The sequence below is a fragment of the Panthera leo genome, chromosome B4 (assembly GCF_018350215.1).
Source record: "Panthera leo isolate Ple1 chromosome B4, P.leo_Ple1_pat1.1, whole genome shotgun sequence".
In the NCBI taxonomy this organism is placed as follows: Eukaryota; Metazoa; Chordata; class Mammalia; order Carnivora; family Felidae; genus Panthera; species Panthera leo.
In genome coordinates this window covers 41416941-41436871 of record NC_056685.1, presented here as the reverse complement: position 1 = coordinate 41436871, position 19931 = coordinate 41416941, and the positions used below count along the sequence as shown (strand labels likewise).

Genomic DNA, 19931 nt, shown 5'->3' with positions numbered 1-19931 from the left:
GATGATGCTCTTCCTCTTCCTAAAATCCCCGCCAAGCATCGAAATCCTATCCACCAATCAAGCCTCAGTTCAGATACAGTCCAGTCTCTTATCCATAACCCTTGGGTCCCAACAGGTTTCAAAATTCAGAATTTTACAGATTTTAGAAAGGCAGTGCAGGACATGGCCCCAATGTTAGGTAATACCTTCTCCCCCCCACTCCCCTCGAGGGGCTGGGACAATGCTCCATTATCAAACATTAATATTTCTGCAGCTAAACATATTGATCTTCACAGTAAGCGGAATAACTAAAATTATATAATTTGGTTATAATTAAATATGATATTTATACATTCCTTATAGTTATAAATTACCTTACATCGGTTCAGGTCAGGTGTTGCCACCAAAGAGGTTTTGGTGTCAAACTTGAAAACAAGCAAACAAACAAACAACAACACACACACACACACACACACACACACACACACACACAAACACAAAAAGGCTTTTGTAATTCAAAGTTGCAGCTAAGGGACCAAGGGACCAAGGGATGGCGGGGCTGTACGATTCCTCCACAAAGCCTTCCCTGATCTCTCACCTCCTCTTTGTGTCCCTTTTTACTTCCTACCCCTATTTGGTAACTGCATTCCAGTGAATCTACACCTTATCGAAGGAAGATGCTCCCTTCTTTTACACACCACTAGGAATAAACGCTTGCCAGTTAAACTGTGATATATCATTGATTATAAGATGAATCTTGATTTCAGGAGCATTCAAATGTTGGGGGAAACCACGTGCCTTGAAATCGATTGCACTGGGCCTGGAATCAAAGGACAGGTCCAGGACCGGTTCATTACCTAACTTCTCAGCTTCTTCAAGTATAAAACAGAGAGAGATAACATCAATTCTGCCTACCTTACATGGCTGTCAGAAGACTCTAATGAAACAGTGAAAGAGGGGCGCCTGGGTGGCTCAGTCGGTTAAGCGTCCAACTTCAGCTCAGGTCATGATCTCTCGGTCATGATCTGTGCTGACAGTTCAGAGCCCGAAGCCTGCTTCACAGCATGCATCAGCACACGGCGAGAAAAAGAGAGCATCTTACCAAATTGTCCAGGATTCCTTCCCCTTTTCCTTCTGAATTCAACACTCACCAGAAAAGTTAGTGACTCTCTCCTACTCTTCCGTGTTTTGACTTCTCCTTTTCAATTTTGCCATCCAACTAGATTATTTTATTTTCCCCTCTAAATCTCAAGACACATGTGAGGACATCTCTGGGCCCTGCTACCTTCCCTGGGTCAGCAAGAGGTCAAGCCAAGGACTCTTACAGTGACAGGGGACATGTTACATAATCTGCTCAGTATCCTGGGGAGTCATAAAAATGATGGTGCTTATCGCCATCCTCAGGGCCATCTGAACCCCAGCTGAGGTGACAATGCTAATATACAAACCACAAATTTAGAACCTTCTGTGTTAGTATTAAGTGTAACTAACACACATGGGTATAAACATGAAAAGGACATTTTATCTTGATTGATTGATTGATTCAAGTGGAGTATTAAGTTTATTTATTTTTGAGAAAGAGAGAGGGAGGGAGGGGCAGAGAGAGAGAGAGGCAGACAGAGAATTCGAGGGAGGCTCCACACAGTCAGTACAGAGCCCAACATGGGGCTTAATCTCGCTAACCATGAGATCATGACCTGGGCCGAAATCAAGACTCAAATGCTTCATCGACTGAGCTACCCAAGCAGCACAAACATGAGAAGTATATTTTAGGTTATAAGCACTAGCGCTACTCAGAATCCTAACTATCATATTATCATATTCACAATGTTAGGGTCTCTGAGGGGCTGAATAATACCATCCCTCTTTCCATGCCAAGTTCTAGAGAGATGCAGAAATAAAACAAAAGCAGCAAACGGAGCCCAAAGTAATATCTCTAATAGCAATAAATGCCAAGATCGAGCAAGTAGCCTAGCGTAAAAGCCAAATAGTGGCTAACTGACTGCCAGAGTTAGAATTACCCTTCTAGGGGAGCCTGAGTGGCTCAGGCAGTTAAGCATCCGACTCTTGGTTTTGGCTCACGTCGTGATCTCACGGTTGGTGGATTCAAGTTCCACACTGGGCTGTGCGCTGACAGTGTGGAACCCACCTGGGATTCTCTCTCTCTCTCTGCCCCTCCCTCCCCCCAAAATAAATAAGCTTTAAAAAAAAAAAAAAAAGAATTACCCTTCTAGACACAGACAATGCTAGTCCAGGGAAGGCCTTCTCAAATAGAGAATACGTGCTCCCCTTGGACAGCTCACTCCCAAGAGGAAGAAGAGCCAAGGTAAGGACATGCCCACATATTCTTTCTGCCTTTACCAGGTAGATAAATCACTCTATCTCCCCAGAGCTGTGAGTGATGGAATGGAGTGGCCACAAGAGTCATATCACGGAGCTCTCTCCATCGGGAAAGATCTATCAGAGGTAGTACAAATATTTCCCCCGACACTCCCAAGGCTTTTCTTCTTTAACCTGTTAGATTTGACAATTAAGCATACAATGAGCTAGGCAGACTACCTGGGAGAAAAGGCTCAGCAATCTAATGAGGGCTCCATTCGGCCAAGGCCAACCACTGCTCCCCTTTTGTGTCCTCCAACACCACTGGCCCCAGAAGCCCCCCCAAATGATTCTGAACAATCCATTAACGTTAAGTATATTCCGCACCCAAGGTTGGAAATTCACCTATTCCATTCCCATCACAGATTACACCCAGCCTTGTTAGCCAAGACAGCTATCAGAGCTCTGCAATGGGATTAAATGACGGTATTAAGAAATTCCAACAATAGAAATTCTTGTCCTGACAGCCCGCGCCGTATGCCTCTCTACTCGAGGCCCCGCTCTGGGTGTAGACCTCTGCGTGCCTGCTGGCCTGCGGGGAGCCCAGGGCCTGGGTTCCCTGCGGGACAAGTGCTGACAGGAGAACGTGGCGTTGCTCTGAGGCACAACCGTCAGGGACTACGCCCAGATGAACGAGCTGCCGCCGCACCTCGGGCCCCAGGCCTGTGGTGCTCCGCTTCTCTTGCAAGCAGATCGTGCATCAGGAGAATGCCAAGAACAAAGAGATCCGAAATTCCCTGAGTACTTCCCACTCAGTGGCCGTAGCTGGTTCGAGCCCAACTTCACGCTGAGAAGTGCCAGGGGAACAGCGCGCAGGCGCACCCCTTCTTCGCCTTCCTGCGGTAGGCTCTGCCTGCCCCTAGTGACGACGCCACTGCGTGCACGACCCACCCCAAGTTCATCACCTGGTCTCCAGTGTGCCCACCGACGTCACCTGGAACCTCGAGAAGTTCCTGGTAGGCCCAGATGGTGTGCCTATGCGCAGGGACAGCTGCTGCTTTCTAACCACCCACATGAAGCCTGACATCGAAGCCCTGCTGTGCCTAGGGCGCCCCCTACCTCTGCTGCTTGGCAGTCACAGCGCGGCCCTCTGGGGATTTCATCAAGGATGGTGTTTTCTCGAAATCTGCGTGGAGGAACACCTGATGTCCAGGAATATCTCCTGAGATGGGCGCTTCTTGTCCATCCCAGCATCCGCTCTCCAAACCAAGACTCCTCACTAGTATAGTGTCGGGTGTCATCAGAGAGGAAGAAAGAAAGAAAGAAAGAAAGAAAGAAAGAAAGAAAGAAAGAAAGAAAGAAAGAAAGAAAGAAAGAAAGAGGAAGGAAAAAAGAAAGAAAGAAAGAAAGAAAGAAGAAAGAGAAAGGAAGGAAAAGAGAAAGAAAGAAAGAAAGAAGAAAGAGAAAGGAACGAAAAGAGAAAGAAAGAAAGAAAGAAAGAAAGAAAGAAAGGAGAAAGAAAGAAAGAAGAAAGAGAAAGGAAGGCAAAGAGAAAGAAAGAAAGAAGAAAGAGAAAGGAAGGAAAAAAGAAAGAGAAGAAAGAGAAAGGAAGGAAAAGAGAAAGAAAGAAAGAAAGAAAGAAAGAAAGAAAGAAAGAAAGAAGAAAGGAAGGAAAAGAGAAAGAAAGAAAGAAAGAGAAAGAAAGAAAGAAGAAAGAAAAAGGAAGGAGAAAGAAAGAAAGAAAGAAAGAGAAAGGAAGGAAGAAAAAGGAAGGAAAGGAAAGGAAAGGAGGAAGGAATTCCAACAATAAAATGCCAACAATAAAGAGGTGTTGCCAATATGAACAACTATTTTAAAACCTCTCATTATCAAACTCCAAAATTAAAGTCCAAATCTCATTGCAAAAGAAGTCCCAAAGGCACTGAAGCCCAAAGTTCTTAAGTTAAACTCATGAAACCATCAGTCCCAATTTGTGTTCGGTTGAGTCTCAACTATGGGGTTTCCATACCTGAGTGGTGGTGTGGCTCCTTGAGTGGCTGCAGCCTGAGCCACAATGATTTAGTTCCTGCAAAATCCCAGAGACTGTGCAGATAGCTCTGAGGCATACCTTTCCTGAGCCCAGTTTTGGAAAGTCCAAAGAGTTCATGAGACACAAGCATATCGTAACACTAGCCCCCCCACCACAAAATTTCTAAAACAAGCCATCCCCAGACCCCAAAGAAGACATCCCAGGAAAAATTAAAATCATATTTCCAAAACCCAGTACTTCATGTTACCAAAGACTGAAGAAGAAATTCAGTAGCATCTGAGGGAAAGAGAAAATCTTAGTTTTTGATCTCACCTTAATGCCCCTTGCTTTATGCCAACTGTTCAGAATCCATATCTTGTGAACTTAAACACAACTGAAAGACATCATCTAGGAAAAGGCTAATCTGGGCATTCTACATTTACCATATGGGGGTCCTTCTATATGACACATTTCCCTTCCATTTCCCGCCTTGGTCCCAAGCCTCTGGCACCCAGGGCTGCATTGATAGGTGAGCTCTGCCTACAATCCAGCCTCCACGATGTACAGGACAGATGGTTTCCAACATATGCCTCCGTGGCTTTTGCCGCTTTTATGGAATCTCTCAGGGCTGAAAAGCCTTCCCACTAAGGAAGGCTTTCTCTTCGTCCCCATGTTTGTTTCAGCTGCAAAAAAGACCCCCAGTAGATTGTGGAAACTGAGGTTCATTGTGAAGGTTCAGAAGCCTGTGCACCTTGGGAAGGACCAATACCTCTGCCAGATACCCTACCACCAGTTTTTCTTCCACTTTTTAATGTCAATAATAGATTATGGTGACTTCACAAATTAGGGCACAGGCAATGCCAGAAAAGCCTACCTACCATAAAGATGTCACCTTGAGGGGGTGCCTGAGTGGCTTAGTCGGTTGAATGTCTGGCTTTGGCTCAGGTCATGATCTCACAGTCTGTGGGTTCGAGGCCCGCATCGGGCTCTGTGCTGACAGCTCGGAGCCTGGACCCTGCTTCGAATTCTGTGTCTCACTCTGTCTCTGTTCCTCCCCAACTCATGCTCTGTCTCTCTCTCTCTCTGTCTCCCTCCAAAAATAAATTAAAAACACATTTAAAAAACAAAGATACCACCTTGAAACCCACTCAGTAATTTTTTGAGAATCTGCCGCTCTCAAGCCTGTGAACAAGCCGCTTGAATTCAAGATCAGTCTTTCCAATTTCTTCCTTGGCCCTGAATGTAGACAGGCATTTGCCAGTTGAGCACTCATTACCTTAGCCGGGCACTCACATATGAAAGCTACTCTCCCAGTGCTCTGTAGCACACACAGAACTCAGCTTCCTTACGGGAGGTATTCCTATAAGGAAACATCAAGAGTAATGGAAGAGGATCTCACTACTACTACATACAGGGTGTCCGGATTATTGCAAAAATTCGAATATAAACAATGCTTGCCAAAATACCAATTCGTTGTTCAATAAAACCAAATCAAGATTATTTTATTGATGTGCTTTTTTGACATGGAAAAAATCATTTAAAAAAAAGTGTAGCTACATCAGAATAAAGTGTAAGTGGGAGAGGGGGCTACAAGAAAGTAAACGTGGAAAAGAAGCAGTAATTTCTACAGTCTGCATGATAGTGTCCCCCCCCCCCAATTCACAAGTTAGAATCCTAACGCCCTATGTGCTCATGTTAGAAGATGAGGTCTTTGGGGGTAGAGCCCTCAAAAATGGGATTAGTGCTCTTTTGAAAGAAACCCCAGAAAAAGACAGAGAGAGAGACAGAGAGACCCCAGAGAGCTCCCTAGCCCTATGTGAGAACAACGAAATTTCTGCGACTCCGAAGATGGCCTTCACCCAACCATGCTGTCACCCTGACCTTGGACTTCCAGCGTCCAGATCTGTGAGAAGTAAATTTCTGTTGTTTATAAGCCACCCAGTCTGTATTATTAAGTCCAAATTAAGAGTGTTAAATAACGAAAATCTACTTAAGTAATTTTAAAGACCTAATTGGTTTTTTTTAACTTCTTTCTAATGTTTATTTTATTTTTGGGGGGAGAGAGGGGGCAGGGAAGGGCAGCGAGAAAGGGAGAAACAGAATCCCAAGCAGCCTCTAGGCTCTGAGCTGTCAGCACAGACAGAGCCTGATGCCAGGCTCAAACTCACGAACCTTGAGACCATGACCCGAGCCAAAGTCAGAAGCATAACCAACTGAGCCATGCAGACACCCTTTAAAGACCTGACTGGTTTTATTAAACAAGTCATGAATCAGGCAACATCCCATCTAGCAAGTTGAGGGGAACTCCAAAGGGCTACAGAAAAAGAAAGGTTTTTAAAGATACAGAGGGAGGAGTACCTGGGTAGCTCGGTTGGTTAAGCCCAGACTTCAGATCAGGTCATGATCTCATTGTTTGCAAGTTCAAGCTCTGTGTCAGGCTCTAAGCCAACAGCTCGGAGCCTGGAGCCCGCTTCAGATTCTGTGTCTCCCTCTCTCTGCGCTCCCATGCTCACGCTCTGTCTCTCAAAAATTAATAAATGTTAAAAAAAAAATTTAATAAATAAAGGTAGAGAGGGAGTGGAAAAAAGGAAATTATTAGCAAAGAATCCATTGTTTTAGGCAAGGTCACCTCCTAAGGAGAGCAGAAGGGGTCCATCAGTGAATTTCCTAGTGCTTATCAGGAAATTCCCATGTTGACTGGCTAAACGTTACATTATGGGGTGGGGGGGGGAGGTCAAAACTGCAGTTAGGTTAGGTATTAAGCCTTGGTTTATTGGCTTGAGATCTTAGCCTAAGTGATGCCATTTTAAGCCTGTGGTTTACTTCCAGTGTCCAGAACCGTGAGAAGTAAATTTTTGTTATTTATAAGTCACTCAGTCTGTGGTATTTTGGTAGAGCAGTCCAAATGGACTAAAAGAGTAACAAAGTAAAGCCAATTTGGAGGGCTCCTCTGTTCCCACCTAAACTACATCATTAAAAGTACACGTACCTATGGCTTATGAAGTACAAAGCACTATGTTAGTTCTGTCGACATAAATTGACCAGAAAGAACTCTAATATGAGAAGAGCATAGAGTTTTATTTGAGCCCAGATTAGGACAGCTGCCTGGGAAACACAATATTCACTGGGAAGAAAGTGATCCGGGGAATGAACAGGTTTTACAGGGTTATATACTTTTTTACATAAAGAGCCATAAATCAATATGTCAGAGGTATAGTCTCTCAAAAAAATTATAAATTAACATGTAGGCAGGATTTACAAGTTTTAACATCATAGACTAAGAAGTAGGAGCATTGATAGACATCTTAAGGACAGGAGACTCCTTCAAGCTACTCTTTTTTTTTTTTTTTTTTTTTTTTTTGAGAGAAAGATGTGAGCAAGGGAGGGGCAGAGAGAGAGGGAGACACAGAATCTGAAGCAGGCTCCAGGCTCTGAGCTGTCAGCATAGAGCCCAATACAGGCCTTGAACCCACAAACAGTAAGATCGTGACCTGAGCCAAAGTTGGACACTTAACCAGCTGAACCACCCAGGTGCCCCCAGGCTGCTCATTTATAAAGCAGATGTCCTACGCATGCTTGGTGGGCCTTAAATCAAGTTTTTGGTTTAAACAACGTTTATGTAGTCATGTTGACTTAGATGGAAATCTAAAATGGCCTCCCTCAGGTCAAGACTTAAGAGAGTTTTTCTCTCATCAGTTCCCCCATTTGATCAGTAATTTTTTGACAGAAAGCATTGATGATCATCATTTTGTCCCTTGATGTCAGGGTGATTCCTTATCCACCATGGGGCCATCATGTCCCTCCCTTCTAGGCCTGATTTAGGTGGCCTAGGAGTCTATGGTGGGGGGCGGGGGGGGGGGGGTGAGGTCAACAGTATGGCCTTTAAATAGGAAATATTACAACTGATTTTTTTTTTCAATGAGATCAACCTGTCGTGCAAACATTGTTCATGTGCTTTGTGGAGAGTTTTTCCCCTTTGCCTTTTTTGTAACCTTCATAGCATAAATATAGAAAAATAGTAGTAAAAATCCAATTAATAACATTTAAAGCACCCAATGGGGAGTAAGTATAGAATCAGAAAGACAAGAGAAGAATCCAAAAAAATCCAGCACAGGTATTCTAATAATCTTGAATTAATTTGAGTATCTTCTTTATCTACAGTTATTTGTGCTTTGTGATATGTTTGAGCTGATTTGTTTAAAATGGTAATTACATTTTCTGTTATCTGTAAGGACTTCTCTGGCCCATTGGTTTCCATAGATAATACGTCTTGTGGTGGGTGTAATTCTCTCTCCCCATTTGGTCATCAATAACAATATTAGTATAATTTTTGTTAGCATCAGGCAACTCTATTTGAGTTGCAAAGCCAGTATTATACCATAGAGCAGTAGTGTTCTGAAGAAAAGTACCCTGGTTACAAAATAAATCAAGGAGTATTGCAGAGGTGTTTTATAAACCTTCCCAACAAAATCTTCCTTTTCCTGTATACCATATGTTAGTTTGTATAGGCATAGCCATTGTAGGCCACGTTGGAATGAATTCAGGATTCCATTGTTGGTTAGGGAATAACCACATATTTTGCCTGAATTCACAGATGTTAGTAGATATTGGAATCCAGTAAGAATCAATGGCTAATAAGGCCCATTTTCCTCCAACGGGAAGAACTCTGGTCGTATTTACAACAGTTTTTGTTCCTACTCATTGAACAACATCCTAAGTCTGGTTGACCATAAATTTGCCGTAAGTACTAAGTTGCCATAAGTACTAAGGCAGAAATTAAATATTTAATATAAGTTACAGGAGGCTTTAAGGATTTTCTACAGATTAGGAGAGCTATATAATTTCCATAAATATACATTTATACATAAATGTATATTTATGGAAATTATAAAATCTCCATAAATGTATATTTTGGGTTTCTGCAGTTAATAAAGGCCATTGGCCATAGATACTTCAGATTCATGTGGATTAGCATGTCTAGGAGCCCTCGGGTTAAAGTACATGCTTTTCTCCATTGTTGGATACAAGCATTTTTCATCATAATATGCTGTTTGATTTAGCCATTTTTAAAAAAATGTTCATTTATTTTGAAAGAGAGAGTGCACACGAGCAGAGAAGGGCAGAGAGACAGGGAGAAAGAGAGGCTCCATGCTGTCAGTGCAGAGCCCTACACAGGGCTTGACTTCATGAACCAGGAGATCCTGACTCCAGCCAAAATCAAGAGTCGGAGCCACCCAGGTGCCCCTAGCCATTTTACTAATGCTAGATTATCGGCCCAAGCAGATGCAGATTTCCATCCTTTACTTTCTTCCTGAAATAAACATTCTTCTAATTTTCCTTTTTGTCCAAGAGTGTTTTTTTCCTTTGACATGTCTTTTTTCTTTGTTTGTTTCATTGGTTGGTTTTTTTGTTTTGTTTTGTTTTTTAATTGTTTTTAATGTTTATTTATTTTTTGAGAGAGAGAGAGAGAGAGACAGAGCACAAGCGGGGGAGGGGCAGAGAGAGAGAGAGAGACAGAATCCAAAGCAGGCTCCTGGTTCCAAGCTGTCAGCACAGAGCCCCATACTGGGCTCAAACTCCCCTAACCACAAGATCATGACCTGAGCCAAAGTCGGATGCTTAACCGACTGAGCCACCCGGTCGCCCCAGAACTTTTTTTTTAAGTTTTTATTTATTTATTTTGAGAGAAAGAGAGAGTGCATGCATAGGAGTGGGGGTGGGGGGCCAGAGAGAGAGTGAGAGAGAGAGAGAGAGAGAGGGAATCCCAAGCAAGTTGTGGGACTTGATCTCAAGTTTTGTGAGATTGTGACCTGAGCTGAAATCAAGAGTCAGACGCTTAACTGACTAAGCCACCCAGACACCCAGACATGTCTTTATGAAAGGCAAGCTCAGCCTGACTGAGGGAGGATACCCAGACCTGATCCTTATGCCACCCAAAGTTTTCTTTCTTCACTGGGGCCAGTGCTGACTTATCCACCAAATGTGTTGCTGCCATTGTAAACCAACAGCTTTAGTACAATTAGGATAAAGATTTTGAACCCAAAAGTGTTGGGCTCGCCAGACTAGTGCTAATTGAGTAGTAGGAACTTCTCAATGTAATTTGGTCTGAGTATGCCATGAGGCTTCTCATAATCTTCTGGGTCCTAAGACAAAGTCAGATTTAGAAGGTGGATGAATCCACCAAGTCACTTGGCTAAAGTAGCATCTCTGGGAGATACCCATTGGGTTTTTTGAGTTTTGGTTTTTTTGGGTTAGGCCATTCCATCTACAAAAACATGGTCTGTGAATACATGGGATATTTTGGCGTGTCGGACAAGCTGTCTACCCAAGCTCCCACTGTGCCCAGGAACCTTTCTTAATAAATTATCATCTAAGTTTATAGAGACACAATGGTCAATCTGTTGAGTGTCATACATAATGCAGGTTAAACTTGAGTTAGGAAGTCCTTTTTGAAAGACTTTTCCTAATAAAAGTCCTTTATAATATATATATCCTAAAAATCAAGCGTCAGAAGCTAAAGGAACATTACAGTGTGTCCAAGAGGTCATGAATATGTTATCTAAGTTATCATCATAGTAAAGTACTAGGGTAGTATTTGAAGTTACATTAGTTAAATCCGCAGGTAACCATGATATTTTATCAGGATGTAATAAAGGAGGAGGTGAAAGCAAACAGGTAGGTTTACTATATTCTAACATTACAAACTGAAAAAGAAAGAAGAGTAGAATACAGGTCTGGTCTCAAATCTTGGGACAAGCTGATGTCATCTATTTCTTATCCTGGTCTGGCATCCATTGCTTAGTTAGAGCCGAGTGTCAGAGACAAGAGTTGAAGTTCACTCTGGTGAAGGGACCTTTTTAAAGGAGAAATGTGGATGCCTGCATTTAGACCTTTTAACATAACAGCACAGGGTTATTCAGTAATACTTGATAAGGTCCCTTCCAGTAAGGTTGTAATGACTCTTTTATTTGATGTCTTTTCTAATAAACAAGATCCCCAGGTTGGTCTTTGAAATCTTCGTCTCCTAGGAGCTCACTGTAAAAGAAACTGTGAACAAAATTTTCACTTTGTTTAAGGGCTATAATGAAGCCTTGATAGTAATGGCAATAATATTAATAAGGTTGGTTCATACATTCCTTCATCTAACCTCATAGGCCATGCAATTGTTATGACTTCAAAAGGGGATAATCGATGTTTTTGAAAGGTAGTACATCTCTAACCTGGAAGTACAGTAAAACCTTGGTTTGTGAGTATAACTCGTCCCAGAAGCATGCTTGTAATCCATAGCATTTCTGTATCAAAGTGAATTTCCCCATAAGAAATAATGGAAACTCAGATGATTCGTTCCACAATCCAAAAATATTCATATAAAATGATTACAACACTGTAATATGATACAAAATAACAAAGAAAATACAAAATATAAAGAAAATAAATTAACTTGCACTTATCTTTGAAAACCTTCAAAGGCTGGAGTGAAGGAGACAAGAGAGAGGAGGGTTATTGTGTTGGACAACTTTCACTATCGCTAACAGAATCCCTGCTATCTATTGGCTCAATGGAATCTTTTCCCGCATGGCAGCTGTTGTATACACTCACCCGGATGTTGACTACAGGACAGTATTAATAAACTCTTGGCATATACTGTCCTTAGTGTAACTAGCAATAAGGCAGCAGAGGAAAGGGTCTATATCTGCAGGCAGCCTGACCTGGAAAAAGCAAAGCATTCCTAAACTTACTCTTGTATGGAAAAGCAAAAGACTGTCATAGGGGCTTTGCAATAGCAAAAAATACACTAGTGCCAGCTGTGAGCACCTTCCAACGTTCTGAAAAATCACGGATTTCTGACAAACACTACGGCCTGAGACCAAGCATCCGAGCATGGGAGACGATCACCCACAACTCCTCAGCAAATTAGAGAGAGAGAAAGAAAACTAATGGCGCAGTTGTGATCATGTGACATTCAGCATCATGTACTACTCATATTGCAAGACATCATTCATTTATCAAGTTAAAATTTTTTAGAAATGTTTGCTCGTCTTGCAGAACACTTGCAGAACAAGTTACTTGCAATCCAAGGTTTTACTATACTAGTAGGAGAGGTTTTGGCCATGGAAATTTAAATCGTTCTGAAAATTTTGCCAAATGAATCTTAATGGTACCATTTTTTCTTTCCACCAATCCTAGGGATTGCAGATGATAAGCACAATGGAAATGTTATCGGCCAAACATTACAAATGGTTTTAATTTTTGTCCAGTAAAATAGGAACCTTGATCATGATGTAGTTCAGAGGAATTCCCCAAACAGGAATTATCCTTTCTAAATAATTTGCCTACCGTTAATGCCATAGCTCTCTTCTGTAAGGAAAAGATGAAAACCAATGTGAAAATCATAGCCAAAACATACTTATATCCTTAAGATGGTGGCATCTGGACAAAATCCAACTGCCATACCTCAAATGGTCCTTTGGGAAGTGAGAGATGTCTTTGTGATCTATGTAATGACTTTCCAGAATTGTGTATTGGGCAAATGGTACAGCGGGCATACATTTGATAGGTTCCATAAACATTATTTACTCCATAAAATCATTTTTCCAGATCTCCAATGAGTCAATTAACAAATATGTGAAAGTAAAAGTATTTGTACTCCGATAGGAACACTAGTTTTTTGTTAGGCCCAACCCGTACCTGAGTGATAGGGTTGAATTTTCTCCCTTTGAGTCCATAAAAGCAGATCTTTTAATAAATTAATATCAAGGAACAATGAGCATTCTTGATGCTGGACAAAATTTGTATCTAGAGATACTCACTTAGCAGTTACATCAGCCAAATGATTTCCTTTTCTTCTATGGTATCAAATCTAGAATGCCCAGGTATCTAAATAATGGCAAGTTGTGGTAGTTGTATCACACCTAATCACTTTGCAACCTGCTTTCCACTTTTTATAGGTTGTCCTGAGGACGTTAAAAATCCTTGTTGTTTCCATAACATTCCAAAGTCATATGCTACTCCAAAGGCATAGTGACTGTCAGTATAGATATTTGTTATTTGATTTTTAGTCAATTGACAAGCTCAAGTAAGTGCAATTAATTCAGATTGTGAAGATTTTATTTGGGGTAAATAAGAACTTTCAATTATATCTGTTAAAGAAGTAATTGCATATCTAAGTTAGTAATGTCCTTGATCCTCTTTATGATCATCTGTAAATTCCATAAACCAAATTAAGTCAGCATTATCAATGGGGTCTCATGTAAGTCATTTCTAGGAATAAGAAGATAATGAAATACAGTCATGACCAAGATCTTTTGGTCTTTTTTTTTTTTTTGGTAGTTTTATACTTTTATTTGACAAGCAGCAATTAGTTCTCATCCACATTAACTGTCTGCAGATTTTTGAAAGTGGTGACAGGTACATAAGTCACCAACATATAGAGCTTGTTTGGTGATTCTTCATCCTCATTACGTTTTCTGGACAACTGCATGCGGATACAGTTTGGAACATTCCTTTGCTGAGCCTGGTGTCAATGCACACATCTGGAGTTCCCATTCTCCTTCATGGCAAATTTCCAGATCATTTTGTATGCCTGAGAGGCACACTTCTTGAAACCCACTCCATGGATGTGCTTGTGAACGTTGATGTGTATTCTCTGGTCACTACCTCGTTGGTGGCAGAACGGACCTTCTTCTCAGCACCCTTCTTTTCAGGAGCCATTCTGCTAAGCCCTGGTTGGAAACCCATGATCAAGGTCTTTGTGTAGATCTGGAAGTAAAGTTGCAGGGTTAAAGTTACTTTGTCAAGCTAGAATACTATTAGGTATGGAGAGTAATACTACTTTTTAAGAAGCTGACTTACAGAATAATGTTAAGATGAGAGTATAGAAGAGATACAACTGAATGTGGAATATAGTTAAGGGGAGCCCATTATTTCCTCAGTGGCCTTGCATGTGAGTGTGGTTGCCTAAATTGCTCTCATACAAGGTGGAAGTCCCTTTAGTCACCAAACCAAGTTGTTGGCTATAATATCCTATAGGTCAATGTTGATCACTATGCTTCTGAGTTAATACACTTAGAGCATTCCCTTTGTTTTCATGTACCAAAATGAAGAAAATGGGGTCATAATTGGGGTGTCCTAGGGCAGGACCTTGAGTTAATATGTATTTTAATACATCTACAGGAATACTGAAGAAGGAGCTACACAAATCTATCACTATGAAAAGTAATGCTTATTGGTTGGAATCAAGGAGAGCAAAGTATGTGGACTTGGGACCACTGGATGTCAAGGCACCACAGTATTATTTCTAGCTTTCAGGTCTTGAACAAATCTCCAAACTTTTCAATAGATGTGTTACAAGGGCTAGTACAAGGAATTATGAGTCCCCTTTTCAGGAACATGTAGGTGGCTATTGTGCATTCAGGAGCTGTTCAGCTTTATTTTTTTTTTATTTTCTTTTAAGTTTATTTATTTTGATAGAGAGAGTGAGTAGGGGAGGGGCAGGGAGAGAGAGAATTCCAAGCAGGCTCCATACTGTCAGCACGGCACCTGATCCTGGGCTCGAACTCAGGAACCATTAGATTATAACCTGAGCTGAAACCAAGAGTCGGACGTTCAACCAACTGAGCCACCCAGGCGCCCCTGGGAGCTGTTCAGCTTTAGAGCATGATTTCGCATCTTCTTTAGGCTTTAGTTTTAGTATAAAATCTGGACAATTCTCTTGGGAGAGAAGAATACAGTGGACCAAAGTGTACTATTTATGAGTGCACTTCCAGGAGGCTGTGAAACACACTGAGGTATCCGGTGTTTCCCCATTGGTAGCCTAAAACTGCCATGAGGGCTTCAAGCACCAGATGATCAATCCTTACTTGTGCATCCCCAGACAAGCCAGACTTTATTTACTATGTGAAGAAGATGAAATTCCCAATGGGACTGCTTCTCATCTTGAGGAATAACCTCAGATACTTCCATTAGGTTCTCGGTCACCTGAGAACGCCTTTTGGCTAGAAGGAGCAAGTATCCCCTATCTTCAGAGCTAAATAATTCAATCTCTCATTTTCTGACTCGTTGGTATTATCCAGTCTTTAAGGTTTTATTGCCAGATCAAAGCCAAATATGAATTAGCCAACCCAAGTTTTACTCCCTTGTCCAGAGGTTTCCTACCTGGAAAATCTTACCAGTACAAATAAAATCAGTCTAAAACCAGCTTGAATAAAAGTCAGGACTGTCAACTTAAAATAAGGAGATCTGCATACCAGAACTGACTGATCCACTCAAAGGTTGCTGAAAAGCCAGAGGTATACAAAGGGCCCATGCTGGTACCAAGTGCCAGGTTCCAGAAGACCTCAGGTGGCCTCAGGTGGATTTCTCTGATGTCCTGCCAACTAAGCCAAGAAATGTCCATGCAATTTGACTAGAAAGAATTCTAATATGATTTTAAAAAGAGAGAGAGAGAGAGTTTTATTCTAGCACAGATCAGGACAGCTGCCCAGGAAACACGATATTCACAGGGAAGAAAGTACTCCAGGGAATGAACAGTTTTTACAGAGTTAAATACTTTTTTACATAAAAATATGACAATCAGTGGGATGCCTGGGTGGCTCAGTCGGTTAAGCATCTGACATCAGCTCAGGTCATGATCTCACTATCTGTGAGTTCGAGCCCCAGGTTGGGCTCTGTGCTGACAGCTCAAAGCCTGGAGCCTGCTTCAGATTCTGTGTCTCCCTCTCTCTGCTCCTCCCCTGCTTGAGGCTCTCTCTCTCTCAAAAATAAATAAACATTAAAAAAAATTTTTTTTCATCTGTCCATCAGTATGTCAGAGGTGAATTCTTTTTTTTTTTTTAATTTTTTTTAACGTTTATTTATTTTTGAGACAGAGAGAGACAGAGCATGAACGGGGGAGGGTCAGAGAGAGGGAGACACAGAATCCGAAACAGGCTCCAGGCTCTGAGCTGTCAGCACAGAGCCCGACGTGGGGCTCGAACTCACGGACCGCGAGATCATGACCTGAGCTGAAGTCGGCCGCTTAACCGACTGAGCCACCCAGGCGCCCCAGAGGTGAATTCTTTCAAAAGATTAGATTAATATGTAGGCAGAAATCACTAGTTTTAACTTCATGAAATAAAGGGAATTGGAGTATTGATCAATATCTTAAGTGTTATGCCCAGAATTCGTGATCCCCAAAGACCACCAGAGAGCCGAGTCCGATGCAAAAGCAAAAGAGCCTTTATTTGAGCTAGCTCGAGCTCAATCCCCTACCTGCACCGACGCAGCGGTGAGATACCGGGGAGAGAGAGCGAGTTTCAAAAGCACAAAGGTTTTATTGGGGCCTAGGGGCAGTTGGTGAGGTAATGGCTGTGGCCTCAGCAGATTGGCTGGGGAGGCTGGGGAAGGGTCGGGAGTCCTGTTAGGCAGGTCGCCAGCATGTTCTGATTGTGAAGTTTGAACGGGTGAGCAGGAGGTTACTCAAGGGGAGGAGGAGTGGTCAAGGTGAAGAACACAGAACAAGATGAAGTCAGCGGGCGTAGGCCCGCCCTTTCATTCCCCCCTTGCCATGTAGCTTACGGACCCAATCATGGGACCGGCTGCATTTATGGTGACAAGGGGAACAGAGTTTGGAGGTTTATGCAAAGTTCTGGGAACCAAGTGTCCCTGGGGTGGCTCTGGGAGGTCTGATTAAATATTGTCCCTGAGCTGGTGTCTATGATCTGCCAGGTGATGTTTTGGGGGGCGTGGGGACTCCCGGCAGTATGAGCAATGACAAGCAGAGTTAACAGAGTTACCAATATTAGGTGGGTCGAATGCGCTGTAGCTTGAGCTTGAGCAGGTTGTGTTGGTCCCAAATGACAGCCCATCGCGTGACGAAGTCCTTCCAGATCGTGGAGGGGTCCTCTGGCCGAACGTGGGTGTGATGGACCCAGGTCGCGATGCCGTCTACTTTGAGACCGGTGGGGGTTGTCAGCACCACGATGTAGGGTCCCTTCCAGCGCGGCTCGAGGGTCTCTCGGCGGTGCCTCTTGACGTAGACCCAGTCTCCCAGCCTGTACTGATGAGGTGTCGGGGTCGGGCCAGCCTCATAGATGGCACAGAGGCGCGGCCAAATGTCCTCGTGCGCCCTCTGGAGCCCTCTCAAGGAAAGAAAAAGTTCTTGATCTTTAAACTCAGCAAGAAGTTCAGCTCGAAGGTTGGGAATAATAAGGGGTGGCCTGCCAAACATGATCTCGTAGGGAGTAAAACCCAAGGTGTAAGGAGTGTTCCTAACCCGGTAAAGAGCATACGGTAGGAGAGTCACCCAGTCCCCGCCAGTCTCCATGGTTAATTTGGTAAGGGTCTCTTTTAGGGTTCTATTTATTCTTTCTACCTGTCCTGAGCTCTGGGGCCTATAAGCACAATGTAATTTCCAGTTTGCCCCCACCGCCTTGGCTACTGCCTGCGTTACCTGCGAGATAAAAGCTGGTCCATTGTCTGATCTTATCATGGCAGGAAAACCATACCTGGGTAAGATGTCTTCTAGTAGCTTCTTAGCCACCGTCTGAGCCGTTTCATGCTTGGTTGGGTATGCCTCCACCCAGCCAGAGAAGGTGTCTGTAAATACTAAAAGATATTTATAACCATACTTTCCTGGTTTGACTTTAGTGAAGTCGACTTCCCATTGGGCTCCCGGTCTGGTGCCTGAGCCTGGTTCCTTTTTTATTTGATGTGGCCCTTGCATTGGTAAGTTGGCAGGTCTTGCGGGCAGATACAACTTGCTCTAATATTGAGACTTTGGGCCGGTCTGGCAACACGAGTTCCTTGTTAGGTGTATACCACCATCCCTTTATCTCCTGGGCCATGGGGAGTTTCTTGATCCACTCCAACTCCTCCTGGGAGTATTTGGGCTGGTCTGGTAAAACTGGGTCTCCCAAGTCCGGTAGTTGTTAAGCCGTTTTCTAGCTCCCAGCATCAGCGCCTTGGTGAGGGCTATGAGCTCTGCTCGCTGGGCTGACGTTCTGGAGGGTAGAGCCTCCGCCCATACGGTGTCCGTTTCGGTGACCACCGCTGCACCCGCATACCTGTGTCCGTCTCGCACAAAGCTGCTGCCATCAGTGAACCAAGTAGCCTCGGCATCAGGGAGGGGCCGGTCGGTCAGGTCCGTCCAGAATCCATGTACTTGTTCCAGGATTCCTGCACAGTCATGTAGTGGAGCACCTAGGTCAGGGTCGGGCAGCAGGGTTGCAGGATTGAGGGCTGCACTGGGGTGGAACCGCACTCATGGAGAGTTGAGTAGGAGGTTCTGGTAATGAGTCATACGTGTATTGCTCATCCATCTATCAGGAGGCTGTTTCAGGACCCCTTCAATGGCGTGTGGGGTCGTGATCCAGATCTCCTGTCCTAGGGTCAGTTTGTCTGCGTCCTTGACTAGGAGTGCTGTCGCCGCAATAATTCTTAGGCATGGCGGCCAGCCGGCAGCCACTGGGTCTAGTTTCTTGGAGAGGTAAGCCACCAGGCGGTTCCAGGGGCCTAAGGCTTGAGTTAGAACCCCTTTTGTTATTCCCTTATGTTCGTCTACAAAGAGGTGGAAGGGCTTCGTAATGTCTGGTAGGCCCAGGGCTGGGGCACTTAGGAGGGCCTTTTTTAACTGATTAAAGCCAGTTTCTTCTTTTTCAGCCCATTTAAATGTTTTCCCCTCTTTGGTAGCTTCATATAGGGGCCTGGCAATCTCAGCAAAACCTGGAACCGAGGCAGCAGTAGCCGGCTGATCCTAAGAATTCCCTTACTTCTCTTCGGGAGGTGGGAGTAGGGATCTTTGGGACAGTTTCTTTTCTGGCATCTGATAACCGCCGCTGTCCGCCCTCCAGGATATATCCCAGGTAACTTACCCTCTCCCTGCATATCGGAGCCTTCTTCGTGGATGCCCGGTACCCTAAGGCCCCCAGGGTAGCCAGCAGGTCCTGGGTCCCTCGCTCACAGTCTTTGGCCGTGTCGGCAGCAATCAGGATGTCATCTACGTACTGTAGGAGGGTGAGGCCAGGGTGCTCCCTTCTGTACTCACCCAGGTCCTCGTGTAGTGCCTCGTCGAAGATGGTGGGCGAATTTTTGAATCCCTGAGGTAGCCGTGTCCAGGTGAGTTGCCCACTGTAGCCCTCCTCCGGATCATGCCACTCGAAGGCGAACAAGGGTTGGCTCTGGGGTGCCAGTGGCAGACGGAAGAAGGCGTCCTTTAAATCTAGTACAGTATACCAGACCCTGGAGGGCGCCAAGGAGCTCAAGAGAGTATATGGGTTGGGAACAGTTGGGTGTATGTTCGCGACCCTCTTATTTACTTCCCAGAGGTCTTGTACCGGTCGGTAGTCATTTGTGTGAGGCTTTTTGACTGGCAGTAGGGGGGTGTTCCAGGGAGACTGGCAAGGAACTAGTACCCCTAGGCTTCATAGTCTCCGGATGTGTGGCTGGATCCCCCTTCCGGGCCTCCTGAGACATGGGGTATTGTTTGATCCTTACCGGACTCTCTCCTGGCTTGAGCTCTACCAGGACCGGGGTCCTGTGAGTAGCTAGTCCTATCCCCCCCGCCACCACCGGTCTCTGCCCAAACCGAGGGGAATTCTTGCAGCCATCTGTCTATATTATCCTCTCTCAGGAGTGCCTCCTGGTGGAG

General features: G+C 43.8%; 2 pseudogenes; one reads left to right on the top strand and one right to left on the bottom strand.

The window, feature by feature from the left end:
• Positions 1–529: 529 nt before the first annotated feature.
• Positions 530–3524, top strand: LOC122225330 (annotated as a pseudogene).
• A 10140-nt stretch (positions 3525–13664) lies between these two features.
• LOC122225548 lies at positions 13665–14017 on the bottom strand (annotated as a pseudogene).
• Between the last annotated feature and the right edge of the window lie 5914 nt (positions 14018–19931).